At 35.7% G+C, this 15,363-nt stretch overlaps 1 protein-coding gene across 1 annotated transcript in view; it reads right to left on the bottom strand.

The window, feature by feature from the left end:
• The window catches only part of LOC128475091 (bile acid receptor-like), a 28,829-nt gene extending 21,792 nt beyond the window's left edge, over window positions 1-7,037 (bottom strand). Inside the window, exon 1 of the mRNA XM_053457568.1 lies at window positions 6,868-7,037. The gene's annotated coding sequence lies outside the window, so the exon portion shown is untranslated. The remainder of the gene's footprint in view (window positions 1-6,867) is intronic.
• Between the last annotated feature and the right edge of the window lie 8,326 nt (window positions 7,038-15,363).

Raw genomic sequence — 15,363 nt, 5'->3', positions numbered from 1 at the left:
ATCATAAGGTGGGCTTCTAACGCATACATTTTACTAGTATAAATTACAAAAGTTTATTTAGTCCGTTGAACAGTTAAATATAGGAGTTCAATAATGATCTGTTGCCTTGTATTTTGTAATGAAAGGAAACTGGTTCTATAAGCATGTCTAATTTCTAAATAGATTTTTTTTCAATTTTCAATTTCAAAATTCTTTGTTTCCTAAGGAAATACATTCCTTTCCAAAGAAGTAGGCATTTGTGGTAGTCTGATCGCTATGCAAAAATGCAAAAAGATGTAACCTCAAAAAAAGATATATGTATCCAAATAGATACATATATCTAATGCCTAAATAGTATTAGAAATAATATCTTATTGCAGATTTATTTTAAAAAATATTTGTGAGCTGAAACACTTTCATGCAATAACCCAGCCACTAGAATTACGTTTACTTGCTATGAGGCTTTACTCCTTCTTTAAAAGAACAGTCCAAATATACTTTTTTGCACAACAGTTCCTGATATGATTTAACACCCCTGCAGACTTAAAGGGACACTCTAGTATTCCAGTATAAACAAATGATGAACATGAAAGTACTTTGTAAGTACTTTCGTAAGCATTATTAAAAAAGCTGCCCTTATCCACGTGTCCGGAACGTTCCACAACACTGATTGGCTGCTGGGAGCATCCTATCAGTGGCAGACAATGCAGTGGGAGAGCTTTCCACACATGCGCACATCCATCTAAACAGGATGTAAATTTAAAGGCAGGTATCGGCTATCATATGCATTAAAGTGCATATGATGTCTGAAATGTCCCTTTTAAATCCTGCTAAGCCCCTCCCCTTTTTATGACCCAACATGCTAGTATGCAAATGGGGTTATAGCAAGTTTGGTTTCAGAATCCAGCTGCCGCTATGTCAGTGTCTGAAGTGGGAAAGCAGCCTTTTGCACTGAAATAGGGATCCCCCAAAACATGTTGAGGCTTGTCTGCCCTTTTAAAGTAAAAATGACAATTACACTATATGTACGCTGGAATTTAAACATAGTTTTGACTAGGAGTAATATCTAAGTCAACACTTTGTATTATGGTATTATGGTATATTTACAATTTATATACACCAAAGAGAAGAGTTTATTAAAGTAGTAATTTTTTTGTGCGGCTTTCTGTTATCTTTCATTGCAAATATTTGTTTGAAGCATAAACATGTTAGTGAATCACAGCATCATTATCTAACTTGACCAGTTTGGCAAGCTAAGTACAAAGTCTAGTTTGTGGACTCCAGTAAACCAAATTTTTTTTAGCAGTAATATCGGTCGTCGTCACAGTTACCTGTGGAACGTTTCTCGTTCTATTTTCTATGCACATTTTCTGCTATAACCACACACAGAGAATTCATACAAACAAAGAATAGTCATATTCCAGATGCTGTTATTGAACAACCACCATAAATCTATGTTAAACAAGCTACTGTCAGAGGTTTATGGGATATGTAGTTCAATGACACACAGAGGTCAAAACTTACTATCCCTGTCAAGAAGTGAGAAGGGTGGGGTGTCAAAGAGGTCATGGGGGAAATTGCCCCAGGACTGCTTTGATTTGAAATGTTTGGTCACTACAAAATGCCTACATCATAATGTCTACAATAACAAGGGCTTTAGGCAGCATTTTCACCTTGACTCACCTTGAATCATATCTATTCTGCCCTTATGGACTGGCAGCACAATACATTTTGTCAAATATGTATTGGGTAGGACCTGATTGTGCACATTGAGCATTGTTGCCCTTACCTGCATTAGTCAAAGGTTTTGGTACACCATATTAATGGGCTTCTTGTTTGGGCTTGCCCTCAGGGCTGTTTTCTCAAATCTCAATCCATTTCACTAGACTAACTTTTCAATTAACCATCTAAAGCCAGGTATATAGTCTTCATACTGTTGCTTTAGAAATTCAGTGGAACCTCACCGTTAACATCATAAATACAAGTTCCTACCAAGTTTAACTAATACAAAGTTCATGTGGCATACCAGAGGCAAACACCAGACCAATATGGTCAACCCAGGCATATCTCTAATGCCTGGGTTGACCATATAGGCCTAGCAAGAACCTATCAAGTTTAATTCCGCCCTACATGTTACGTGGTATTTGATTTCCCCTACCCCATAGCACAGAAATTAGAGAAATTGTTATCCCCCCTTGTTTTATAAGTATCTTTTTTTATTTTAAACCATTTCTGTTTCGCATTACCTCACCTGCAACTTGTACTTGTATATAGAAATATTTTTGTGAATGTAACTTTGCTAGTGCCTGCAACTTACGCTGAGTCTGGTCAGTCAAGTTGGCCTAAACTCAACTTCTTTTTGTGACCCCTCTGACTAAAGCCTTTTTTTTCTAGATCAAACAGCTTCAAAAGCGCAAACTATCCCTAAATACTTATTTAACTGTAATAAATTTCTATTGTGGTATTTTAACATGTGAAATTACAGTTTTTTATTTCTTGTTTTATATTTATGGTTTCCTTTGTAGACAACATAGAATCTCTACAAAGATTTTAGATGTCAGTATGAACATTCTGTAAAAAATCTTACACTGCAAACGTTGTCTGAAATATCTCTTTAGGGATCAAAGCATTCATCCCCTACTTAAACAAGAGAAATCGAGGCTTCGGCTACAAATTGAACAAATACAAAGTGGCAATTTTAGCCTAAAGAATTTTATGCAAAAATGGGGATTTGTATAAGACCCTGAGAACTCAGATTCATATCCCAGTAGTATTAGGGATTTATAAATGATTCCACCCCAATTACTACATACTACGGAACTGTTGCTCTGCTGTTGGGATGAGTTTTACTCATGTCACTGTCCTTACAACCCGCTTCTCAAAAGTAATTGCAACTTTGGGAATTTTTGGTTTACAAACGCCATATTGAAAAAGAAAATGTATAACACTGTGATGATACCACAACTGGGAGCCAACAATCTTCAATTTATCTTGCCATAGGAGATGGCCCTGGCATACACCTTTGATGAACATTAATAAGATTTGGCGGTAAATGTGATGGTGGAGATTAATCATTATACAAATCATTTCGAACATTGCTGATATTTTTCCCCTTCCTGATTCTTATTTACACAAAATGTATCGTAACGCAGAGAGGGCGGGAACGTAAACATTCTGACTCTAAAATACATTACATGTTATCAAATACCACTGGAAATACCCTACTATATGTGTATATAGGTATATAGTTTTGTTTTATGTTTTGGTTTTTTATTAAACATTTTTTCCAGGGATCAGTGAAGCAGATATCAGAAATCTTCAACACATTAATCAAATATATGTAAAAAAAAAAAAACTGAAGGCCCCATGGTCTCCGTATTGAACATTTCTGATATCTGCTTCACTGATCCCTGGAAAAAAATGTTTAATAAAATAGTTGCGTTAAGTTTAAAACAAAAAAACAAAAAAACAAAAAAATATACCGGTATATAGTAGAGTATTTCCAGTAGTGGCTACTTTCCTACGTCATCCAATGTCCCTAAACAATTTATATATAACTAAAGCTGGAGAGATAGTTTGCTTAATATTTATATGAGGCCAGAAAAAATAATCTCAAACAAAACAGTTTATATACATGGAGCCTATTAATTACTTCCTATATGATTAGTTAGAACGTATATAGATGATCTGTCCCAGGCTTCACAACTGGGAAAAACTCAAAGCTAAACCCATCTGACAGCTCTACTAACAGCAAGATTTATAAAATAATATGTGGAACCAGTTGTTACAGACTTTAATGCTTACAAGCAATGTATCATCATAAAGAGCATAACATTTGACTTCTGTGTGAAGGGAAACTGAAATGCATGTAGCTTGTATTTGAAAGAGCATCTTTTAGGCTTTTACAAAAAGACATGTAGGAGTAGTTTTTTTTAAAGAAGTCTCCTACACAGGCATGCTCGAAATGATATATGCTGTTTGAAATACTTTAAGTTCTGCCAAGGTATGAATAATATTTTTAATGTATGGTATATTGTGCTGTGACAGGCAGATAACTTTGGAGCCCCCTTGCCACATTGCATATACTTCAAAACATAAATTCAAGAGCCGTTCTGGTTCTCTGTTAATGGGCTTACAAAATGGGACAAAAAGGAGCACAGAAAGGAATCAGTCAAAATATAAATGCTGCCAAAAGTCCTCACTACATATGGCGGGTGGCTAAATGTGGAATTACAAATAAAAACCAAGGAAAAGCTTTAAAGGGAGACACCAGAGTTCCAGGAAGCCCGATGAGTAATGAATGCATGTATAAATATTCATTCATTCAACCTCAAATAAGAATTATCATAAGGAGAAGCCGCAGAGCTTCAAGCAGCCTATCAGTATTAGGAAAGCTCTCCCATTGAAATAAATGAAAATGCTTTCCTTGCATATGCATGATGGTTTCACTAGACTCCTGCCAGGAGCATTCGCAGAGCCACGAATGAAGTATGTCATGTGCCAGGAAATGTGTTCAGCTGAACAAATGCATAGGGGGGGACTTTGCAGAACTTTTAAGGGACCTCTCAGATGTCATATGCATTAAAGTGCATATGATGTCTGGAGTGTCGCTTTAAGGTAGCGTCCAAAGGCTTTCTAATTACACACCCCTTACCAGCCCTCTGTGATACTTAGTATATTACAAATATTGTATCGCAGTGAATTGCTGAGAGTAGCAACCACATGGTTGTAGTAGCAGTCCCTACGAAAATCATTACTTTTCAGAAGGTTAAGATATTCTAAACTGTCATTTGCATTAATAGTAGAGATGAAAATAATTAATAATGCTTATATATCATTAAATTATTATATAATTAAGATACTTTTCAGCCATTATTTATGGGACTGAGAACACTATTGGATGAAATTAAACAATTCCCATAGCTTCAGTGGAGGAATGAGAACTATCCCCTGGAGCGCGCCTTCCTACTACCTCTAACTAGTTTACCAAGTATATAGCCACGTTAATGTTTTAACTAATAACATGAACTAAAGGTACTACGTATATATGCGTTTTTAGGTATGTGTATGCAAACTGCACAAAGTATACCAGTTTTATTTTAAAAAGGGGCAGGACGAGCCAAAGTCCTCACGTTTGTCCAAAATTGTAAATGAAAGGAATAGATCAAACAATCTTAACCCTGGCTCTTAGTCGCCCACTCTCGACAACCCTTGATGAACTAGGTGTTGGGTTAGAACCTAGCTAAAAACTTTCTTGTTTTGATTGTTGGTTAATTCTAGAGGAAAAGAGAAATTGTAAAATGACCAATTAATTGAAATACGGAAAAAGAAAGGAAAAAAGGCCCTAAAAATATAGTGTCTAGTGTTTTCCATATACAGTTTTATAATTCCTCAACAGTACTAACCAAACCAAAGAGAAACGCAGCTCAACCACTATGAGGCAAGCTGAACCGATGGCTTGTAGAACTGTAAAAGTGTGTAGCACAAGGACAACCTGGGCCTTAGGATGTGCGTATTGTAGTAACGTATGGTGCAATCATTGAGCATATCATGTATACGTATATATATATATATATATATATATCATGTGGTATGAAGATACTTAATAAACTAGCGAAATAATTTATTATTATGATTATTGTGACCTAGAATAATGGAAGAGGGTATAATTCACATACACAATTCTTATACGCATATACCGGTATATACACACACACATACTGTCAATGAGTAATTATAAACTTCTATAAGACATCTAATTTTTTAGAAGTAAAAACTTTTATTTATTTTTCTTCTTTAATATATGAGTTTTCTAGCGTGATGTATGTGTGTGATTTCATATTCTGGATCATATGTACCAAGGCAAAACATCCCGGAGTGCTAAATTCAGAGCACTGCCATAAGACCCCAAGGGGATATTTCTGGTAACAGCTCATAAGTTAGCACTTCTTCCGTGCTCCAATTCAGATAAATATGGCCCTTCATTATTGCAGTATACCACAGTATACCACTGCTATATGCTATAAGGAACAGCTTGATAACAGGTTCTGGTCTATCAATCGCTGAATTCACAATATAAATAATAATAATAATAATAATCTAAAATGTGCAGGTTCAGTTACTATTGCAGTCTTAAATGTATCTTATTTTCCTTATTTTAAGGGGTAGATTTCTGATCATTTGAATCCTTAAATTGTCCATAAGCTACAAAAGTTATAAACAATTTAACATATTCATAGGTGAGATAATATAAAGCCAGATCCAGTCCTGCTAGCTAGACTATTAAGATTCTCCTAATTAACACAAAATGATATAATGTAGCGTAATATTCTGTCGAATAGTAAGAAATGTCATTTGTGGATGTAAATAATTTAGTGACGCAATCAAATTAAATTACAATGGAAAAAATACTGTTTTAAATCAATTACCAATATTCTCCCTATATGACTCAGGACAACAGCGACAGAAGATTCACCATGCCAACAAACCATTCCAAATATGATATGCAATACTCTGTAGAATATGCCATTATTCACAGAATCCAAACGTACAGGACAAACATGATAAACAATAAAATACATATCACAGTCACCAAATCATCAACTCCTTTTTTTCGTAACATATAGACAAAAATTTTAATTACACTTTTACCTTAAAAAAATAATTTGTTGTTAATTTTAGCGTACATTATAAATCCCTTCCACACTGCAGTATGACCAAAAACAAATGTTATTTTATTATTATTTTTTTTAATATTTTCAGTGTTAAAGTCATATTAATATTAAAGTAATATGTATTAAAATCATTGGAATTTTAATTGTATGAAAAATTTGAATCTGCATTTCAAAATAAACCAAAAAAAGTTTTGGAAGAGAAAAGGTACTGTACCTATGTAGGGAATGAGCGAATGCTGGTCTCCCCAGATGTAGTCACCACTGCAAACTGGAAAAGCCTAATTAAGCTTGGTCTTTCTCTTGGCTATTTATCAGTCTCCCTGCATATACTCTGGCTCCAGACACTCTGCAGAGCCCACATCCACATCAGCCTTCTCTACAATCTCTTACACCAACTTCCCACACAACCCTCCCTCAGGGTCACTGCAAGGGCAGCGAAACAGACATAAATCAAACAATAAGTGGATCGTTGGGGACAGAGGCTACAGAGACCCAAACGTCACACATTCCCATAGTCCCTTTTGCTTAGAGTGAAGAAACATCTTTGCTCTTTTGCCCAGTTGTTGCAAAAACGTTAACCCACAAAATAACAGTCTGACTCTCTGGTGGCAAAGTGGTTAAAATAAACAGTAGCAGCAATTTGTCCAATTTAAAATAAAGTCAACATATGTGTATATATATATATATATATATATATATATATATACATACATGCGCACACAAACAGTAGTTGCATTCTATATGACTTCTGTAGTTACCCAAGCAGGACCTTGGCTGTTATATGTATTTTTTGGGGGGAAAAAGAACTGTTTCTATGGGAAGCTACCTAGTACCTGCAACTTGTACTGTCATAATCCACAATAATGTTTAACAATATTTCTGTTTTTTTACTATTTCTTTCTAAACAAAACTACAAAGTATAGTGTGATGAAGTAGAAGTCAGCAGGTGATGGTGGTAACATAATAAATGTGACAAGCTAAGGCTGAGTCAGTGGGACATTATAAGGCAATATGTTGGCAACCACTAATTTATAATAAAGGTCCCTTATTTCATAAATCTCCAAAATCTGCATCTTACAGAATTCATTATGAATTGATTCATGTACCCCAAAAAAGCAAAACCCCATAAAGAGATTTTCTCACATATTTATATTTATTTATCTCACATAGTTATATTTCTCTTTTGTTAGAGATCTCAATAAGAAACATTACTTAAAAACCTATAACCTTCCTTCAGGAACCTTTTAAATAAGTCCACTCATTTGAAATGTATATCTTAGTTTCCAACAGTCTTCATATTTGTACATCAACTCTAAAAGCTTTGGTATAATCTTTAATTAGTTGTCTATAGCTCAGGATCATTTATCTGACAATATTTAATAGCGATGGACATCAGTATGCCTGTTGGACCAGAATAAAGAGGTAATTCCTGGGTCCCAACTGTGTATGTGCTTTGGATTTGCAGACTTTCATTGCAGATTTTGTGAAAAAGAAGAAGATGACAGAAATTGTCTGGAGCACAAAAACTGTGAGCACGTTTTGCGTCTTTTGTGTGATGTAATGGGTATATTTTCTGGGTTTTTTCTGATGCTGCTTCTAGGAGTCCAAATATTAACTCCAGTTAAATGACTGATCTTTGCTCCTTTTTTTCATTTTTCTTACTTTCCTCTCCATTCTCTTTACTCCTTACCCTATCCTGTCTCTCGTTTTCTCTCTACCCTCCATTTTCTCCCCCTTCCTCTATTTTATGTTGTTTCTCTCCATTTGTCTCTCCTTTATTATCTCTGTTTTGCTCTTCCTTTTTCTTTATCTATTTGTCTCTCCTATTTTCTTCTTTTTCTCTTCTTTTCCTTTTTCTCCTGTCCTTTCTCCTGTCTTGTCTTTCGCTTCTCTCATCTCATTTCTTTTACCGTTTATCTCTTCTCTTTCCTCCTCTCTTTACGTCTCCTCTCACAGAAGACAACAAAGCAAAGCTCCACATCAGCTTTTGTATGCATTTTAATTAGGATTGAAACTTTTGCTGAGTACTTTACCTGATACTCATTTAGAGGTCATGTTGTGGGTTTTACCAGAGACAGTTATAGTGTTTGATTTAGTAGAGAGAAAGAAGATAGAAAGATAAGGAAGAAAAGAGAATAAAGGTGGTACAGGAGAGTGGAGGAGAGTTGAGGTAGAAAGCAAATGAGATAGAGATAGATAGAGAGAGAAAAATAAAGAATGAAAGAGTGAAAGAATAGGAGAGACAGAATAGACATAAGAGGAAAGTGAGAGGATCGAGAGGGTGGAAGGATAGGACAGCGAAGTAAAAATAAAGGAAAGAAGATAAAAGCAAAATGAGCGGGAGAAGAAAAAAGGAGGAGGGAGAAGGAGGGACCTATAAATCTTATAAAATTATAAGATTTTTGGAATATTACTTTGATAAAAAAAACTTAATTTCTGGTAGCTAAAATGGGATAAGCATAATATACTAATATCTACAAAAAAATTTAGCAGGACATTATTTTTCGGTTGGCTCTCTTTATACTCCATCTCTTGGCAAACTAATCAACTCATTCAGCCTCCAGTATTATCTGTATAAAGATGATACCCAAATATACCTGGCCTCTCCTGATATCTCTCTGTCTCTCGTTTCCCTCATTACTAACTGCTTGTCTACTATTTCTTCATGGATGTCACAATGTTACCCAAAACTTTATCTTTCTAAAACTGAACTCATTATTTTCCCTCCTTCCATCTCCAACACAACTATCCCGTCCACTATCCAGGCCTGATGCCTTGTGGTTATCCTTGACTCAAACCTCTCCTTCATCACTCCTTAAGAATTCAATTTAAATAATTGTACTAACATATAAGGCCCTGCATAACACTGCTCCTCAATACATTTCTGAAAATACTCCACTACTTGATCTTTACGTTCTTCCCATGGGCTAAGGCTCTCCTCCTCACTTATCATCTCTTCCTACAAGACATTTGTGCTGCCCCATAACTCTGGAACTTACTTCCACTGAACCTTTAGCATTCACCCCCCTCTGAACATTCAAGAAACATCTCAAAACCCATTTCTTCAGAGAAAGATACCATCTTAGTTTCTAGAACTTCCCTGTGACTGATGCACTCCACACTACCTCTCACCTTTCTCTGTTCCTTAAGTTTGTCCTCACCCAATTCCCTCAAGATTGTAAGCTTGCGAGCCGGGCTCTCTCCACCTATTGTATCGCTTTGTCTTAGTCTGTCAATTCTAGTCTTGTCATACCCCTTGTATATATGTATTGTAAAAAGCACTCTGCAAACTGTTGGTGCTATATAGATAACATATAATAATAATAATTTAAAAAAATCATAATAGCTATAGTTCACTGTAATACATTTACTGGTAAAACTGGTTAGCAATAAAAATTGTTTCCTTATTCAAATTTCTCTATATTGAATTTTAAACCCTTAGAGTGCCAGAGACGGGAACACATTACTTCCCCTGGTAGACCAGGTCATTATAGTTTTGCTAGAGCTTTATTAGGTGGCAATCTCATAAGCAACTTAATCTTTACCTATGGAAAAATACTCTTTTCATGACAAACTATTGACAAAATGCCTATTTTAAGAAACTGTGAGTCACATAAATCTCATCACCATTATTTTTAATTGATACCACCAACTCTTTATAAATGTATCAAATATATGTAGCTGTAGATACATGGAGATTCCATATGATGATGTAGGCACCTGTGTTTGTAAGTTACAGCACCAATGATTTCATCATCAGTCAGGCTATATACCGGTAGTATATGTGGGGGGTTTTAATGCATGTATTGGGATTGACAGATGTGGCAGTGGTGTACATGTAAACAGGAATCAGAAAATATTTCTTCCATATGGGCAGAGCAAGGATATCTGTTGAAGATTGGTATTAAGCACCTACAGGATGCCACCATGCGTTAACCAGTTATCAATCCCTACTTACATTAAGATTATTTTTTTTACTCCAGACACCCTGCTGATCTGTTTTCTCTCCTTTTTTGGGGTGGTCCTCCGTTGTATGTGCAAGTGCTACTTCCGTGTATAATATAAATCTTAAGTGTGAGATTTACCTTAGAGGTGGGGGAAATGAGCCAGCATATCAAAATGCCGCTATGCATGAGATACATGATGGGCATGTTGGGTCTATTTGACCGGTCACGCACGGCATTCATTGGAAGCCTTGTACAATACTTCCTGTAGTATTATTACTAGAATAAACATACATCCAACTTGTGCAGTAATGCGCAAGTGTTTTTTTTTTATTTAGTAGAGGATACTGTTCCATATAGGTTTAAGAATATTTTCTTGACATCATTGCTCTGTAGTTCCCAAGGTTAAGAGGCATAATATATTATTTGTCATTTATCAGAATTTAAACAACCATAGCTTCACCAGATGTCTGACACCCCCCCACCTTTGTCCTGGGGGCCCTATCCAGCTCTTATTCAACAAAAACAGAAAGTTCTGGTTTTGCTAAAAAAACATTGTCAGTGTGTGACAAATCTCTTATTTGACGGTTTGAATCTCACTACTTAAGTAAGCAAAAGTTTGACTTGTCTTCAAAAGGTAGGTTTTGCCATTTTACCAAGCCATTTCTGGGAAATCCTTGAATGGTTACTCTTGAGGGGTGGCAAGGGTGTGAGTTAATTTAGAGATTTTGATCATCAGAGAGAAAGTAGACAGAAAAGAAAGAAATTAACGACATGCCACTGGAGAGATAAAAGAAGAGATAAAACGAGAATGGATAGGAGAGAGAGAGAGAGAGAGAGAGAGAGAGAGAAAGAAAGTGAGGGGAAAAAGAGGAAACGGAAAGAAGAGAAGTGAGGAGAAAAGGTGATAGGTGTGGGACGCATCAACCAAGCACGGACAGCCGCTTAATAGCTTGTCCTACCGTGTGTAGCTCTCTTGTGCCATTACAGAGGAAAAATCTTTATCAACACATCATTCTGATCCTGCCCTAAGGGCTCTCCAAAACCAAAACGCTAGGCAAATTCCCTTTGCATGAAGGAACCAATAAACCACAGAAATATCTTTCGGCCTTCATGGCCTCGTCAATAGGGTATGGTTGGTATCCCTCTAGGCACAAGACAGCAAGGAGTGCTGTGCATGATAATTGCATTGAGGAGGTCCTTTTGTTATCTTATACAGTATACAATGATTAACTTTGTGATAACTGGATATTTGCCTTAAGCCTTGTATTTCTAGATTACAAATCATTGGCTATGTATTTCATAGTGGATGATTGTATTCTCATAGTTATAGAGTATGTTCACAGTTGGCACAACCATTTACATGGTGGGTCTCTAAGATTAGTGTGGCACTTACTAGCTTGGTGGTTGCAGGTGGAAAGAGATGCAGTTGCTTCTTTGTATGGTGCAAGTGAAGTGGTATAGGTAGTAGTCTTAGGGGAATAAAGTGTAGGAACGAGATCTGGGTCACTTGTCAAATTGAGCAGTGTTTACCGCGGTTCTTTTAAAAGCTGAGGTGCTGGTGATGTTATTTATGACGTAGGTTGTTGCCATGGACATCTATGTGGGAAGGATTTTGTATGTGTGGGAGAACGTAGTATGGTGTCACGGTTTATGTGGATGGTTTGGCTGTGTCTGGCAACATTGTAACATAGTGTGAGTGTGTTAACTCAGTAGAATGTACCCTATTACCCTTTTATGTTAATATGTATACGTGTGTGAGGTTAGCTTTGTGTTACAACAGATCAAATATGTTAACCTTGGTGGTAAAATGTTGTGCTCATGTTTTGATTTATGCTTAATTCAAAGTGTGAATATATTAATAACGAGATGGTTAACAAGAAAAAAAGATTTGCTGAAAAATGAATGTGTATGTGGTTGCTGGAATATGTGAATAAGTATAGCGTGTGGGTTGTAATAGGTACAAATAAGCTGTAATCGGATGGAGAAGCGACTTAGAAATTGAAAAAAATAATTTAACTAATGAATGTGGAATTAATGAATTAGAGGGTAATCAGAATAATGGACCTTGGACAGAGTTACAGCTAAAATTAACTCCTTAAGGACAATGGGCGGTCCCTAAACCCATTGAAAACAATGCATTTTGAGCCGTACATGTACGGGCTTTGTCATTAAGGGGTTAAAGTAGGAATACGTGTTTAGTAGGGGGTTGGGTTACAACTGGGGTGTAGCTGAGGTATATATTGATGGTCGGTCAATGGATTCAGACAAGATGAAGTGAAAGAAATGTGAAAAAGGAGGATATTGTATAGGTGTAAGGAGTTAGTAATGTAAACACGGTGGTGTTAGAAAATCTTCATTTAGACCATTTGGGACCATTGTTTTCAGGTCAAATATTCAGAACATCTCTGTTTTGCAGGTTGGCAACATAATTACTTACAATTGGAATGGTAATGACCTAACCTGTAATCATTTAGGTAACTATGGCTTCATAATAAAGCTGATATATTTTTAGTTCATGTTTCTAATGTCCAGGGTTGTCTATAGGCTGGTTGCCTATGACCCAAACATCCTCAGGGGCCCATATACCCCAGCCCCCTTTCCCACTTATAACCAGGCAGAACCCTGTGTGTCAGCCATCGGTGCATTTAGGGGCAGGAAAGCACTTCCTGTTTGGGGTGTGAATAGAGAGGGCTTCCTGTTACAAGGTGTGCGTCATTCTCACAGGCTGTAGACAAGATGTCTGCTTTGTGGGGTGCCCCTTTTTGTGTTAACATATATAGGTGGTTTCGAAAGTGCTGTTCATTTGTTTTCATATTAGGTTGCTTTATCTTTCTTGAGTTGGTATTGTCAATAATGACATCTATCATGTTTCAGATGGTCTCAGCAAATAGAAATGCTTAACTGTATTAATGTATAAAAATAAAAAAAAATCTCTAAATACAATTAAAGCTATAACTTAACTTCCCCTATGTTTGAGAAAGCAATACTTTAAGTACAGTAAGATGTGTGCCTTTATCATTAGTAACATTCAATTGATAAATAAGCAAAAATATCCATATAGTATAAGATGCATGCATCTTAGTACTACTAACATTGAGTGGAATTTGGTCATAGTGTCTCCTTAGACACTCCTTAATGTGAGTCACCCTATGAATCTACAGGGTTTGATGTGATCGTGTTTGTATAAAATATATGAATGGCGCATAATACAGAGATTTTCCCAGGGACCCATCAGAATTAAGGATGGGACCAGTCAAGTGCCTCTTATTTAAAGCAGTAGTCCCTCCCTGGAACCAAAATGTCTGTTTAGGTGGTTGGTTTATACGCATAAGTATCTGTGTTTAGCAAAAAAAATGTAAATTATGTATGTATATAAAATATTTCTCTTTTAAAGTACTTATCTTAAATGGGTTGAAAAAAACCAACCACATCATCTTAACAAACACATCACCTTCTTTTGTAGGTATACATCAGTATGCTCTGCGCTGCAGCCATAATAAAAGGAGAAAAAAATAATTTAAAAAAATAATAAGAAGAAAAGTTATCCAGCAGCAGTGCTCCTGATCGGTCTCAGAAAAGTAAAAAAACAAGTTGCCTGCTGATTATAGTTCTGACATACTGAAAAAAAAACTTTATGTCATAGCCAGCCATGCCACATTCCCCCTACACACACACATCTGCAAATAAAAATATTAAAATGTACACACAAATAATAAAAGTAAGAAAAAATACCCTACACCCACATATTTATGGTTAGAAATGGGCTGATGTCCACATTTTTCTTTGCTCGTGTACTTTTCTGGATTACAACTCCCAAGCTGATGATAAGGGTGATGGGAGTTGTGGCCAAACAAAAGTGGGTGCATGAGAAAAGCAAAAGGCTGGCATACTTGTGAAAATGTATGTTTTGCTATTTAAACTGTGTTTGTATAGTATAGTGTATCATTGAACTTTATTATAGATCTAAAAATATTTATAAAAGTCAATGCATGTGAGTTATTTCTGTAATATGCAGCTGAATACATGATGGTGGGTTTCTATGCAGTTACATGTAATCTGTGCAAAGAAGTCTATAGAAACATGGAAAGTTTGGTGAAAAAAAAGCAACAAAAATAACATGCCGTGGATCGGTGGCCAAACAAATTTTAAAAAACCTATGCATGTTGGTTTTTTTTTTAAATTTAAGACACTTTCATTGATGTATTTGATGGTATTTTGGTGAACTGAACTAGTTTGGGGACTATTTCCATAGTAAAATATTAGAAAAAAAATGTTTTTCCAAATTTCTCATTATGTTAATGTATTGTTCAATTTAAATGTTGGACAATACATCTAAAAATACCGGTAGTATCAAAAGAAATCTCTATTTGTCCTTGAGAAAACAATATACAATTTATGTGGGTGCAAATTAAAAAGGAGAATCATGGACAACGTGGTATGACATTTGTATTTGTTTAATAAGTCACCGATTTTCCTACTTTTTTTTAGATGTGTTACAAACAGATGAAGTGAGTTTGTGTAATGTTATATGTTGATATATAAAAGTAAAAAAAAAATAAAAGAATCATGGTTGAGGATACATAGTATAAAAATACTAAAAAAGAGGAGTTAAAACATATCAAAGTGGTGGTTAATGCTATCCCTATATTAACTTCTTAAACGCTTGTGAGCAGGACCCTCTTTACCTAATCCAATGGTCCGTGTGAGTCTGTCAATTCTAGTTTTGTCATATCCTTTGAAGGTATGTACTGTAAGAAGCCCAG

The sequence above is a fragment of the Spea bombifrons genome, chromosome 2, assembly GCF_027358695.1.
Source record: "Spea bombifrons isolate aSpeBom1 chromosome 2, aSpeBom1.2.pri, whole genome shotgun sequence".
Classification (NCBI taxonomy): Eukaryota; Metazoa; Chordata; class Amphibia; order Anura; family Pelobatidae; genus Spea; species Spea bombifrons.
This window is presented reverse-complemented; position numbering and strand designations above follow the sequence as displayed.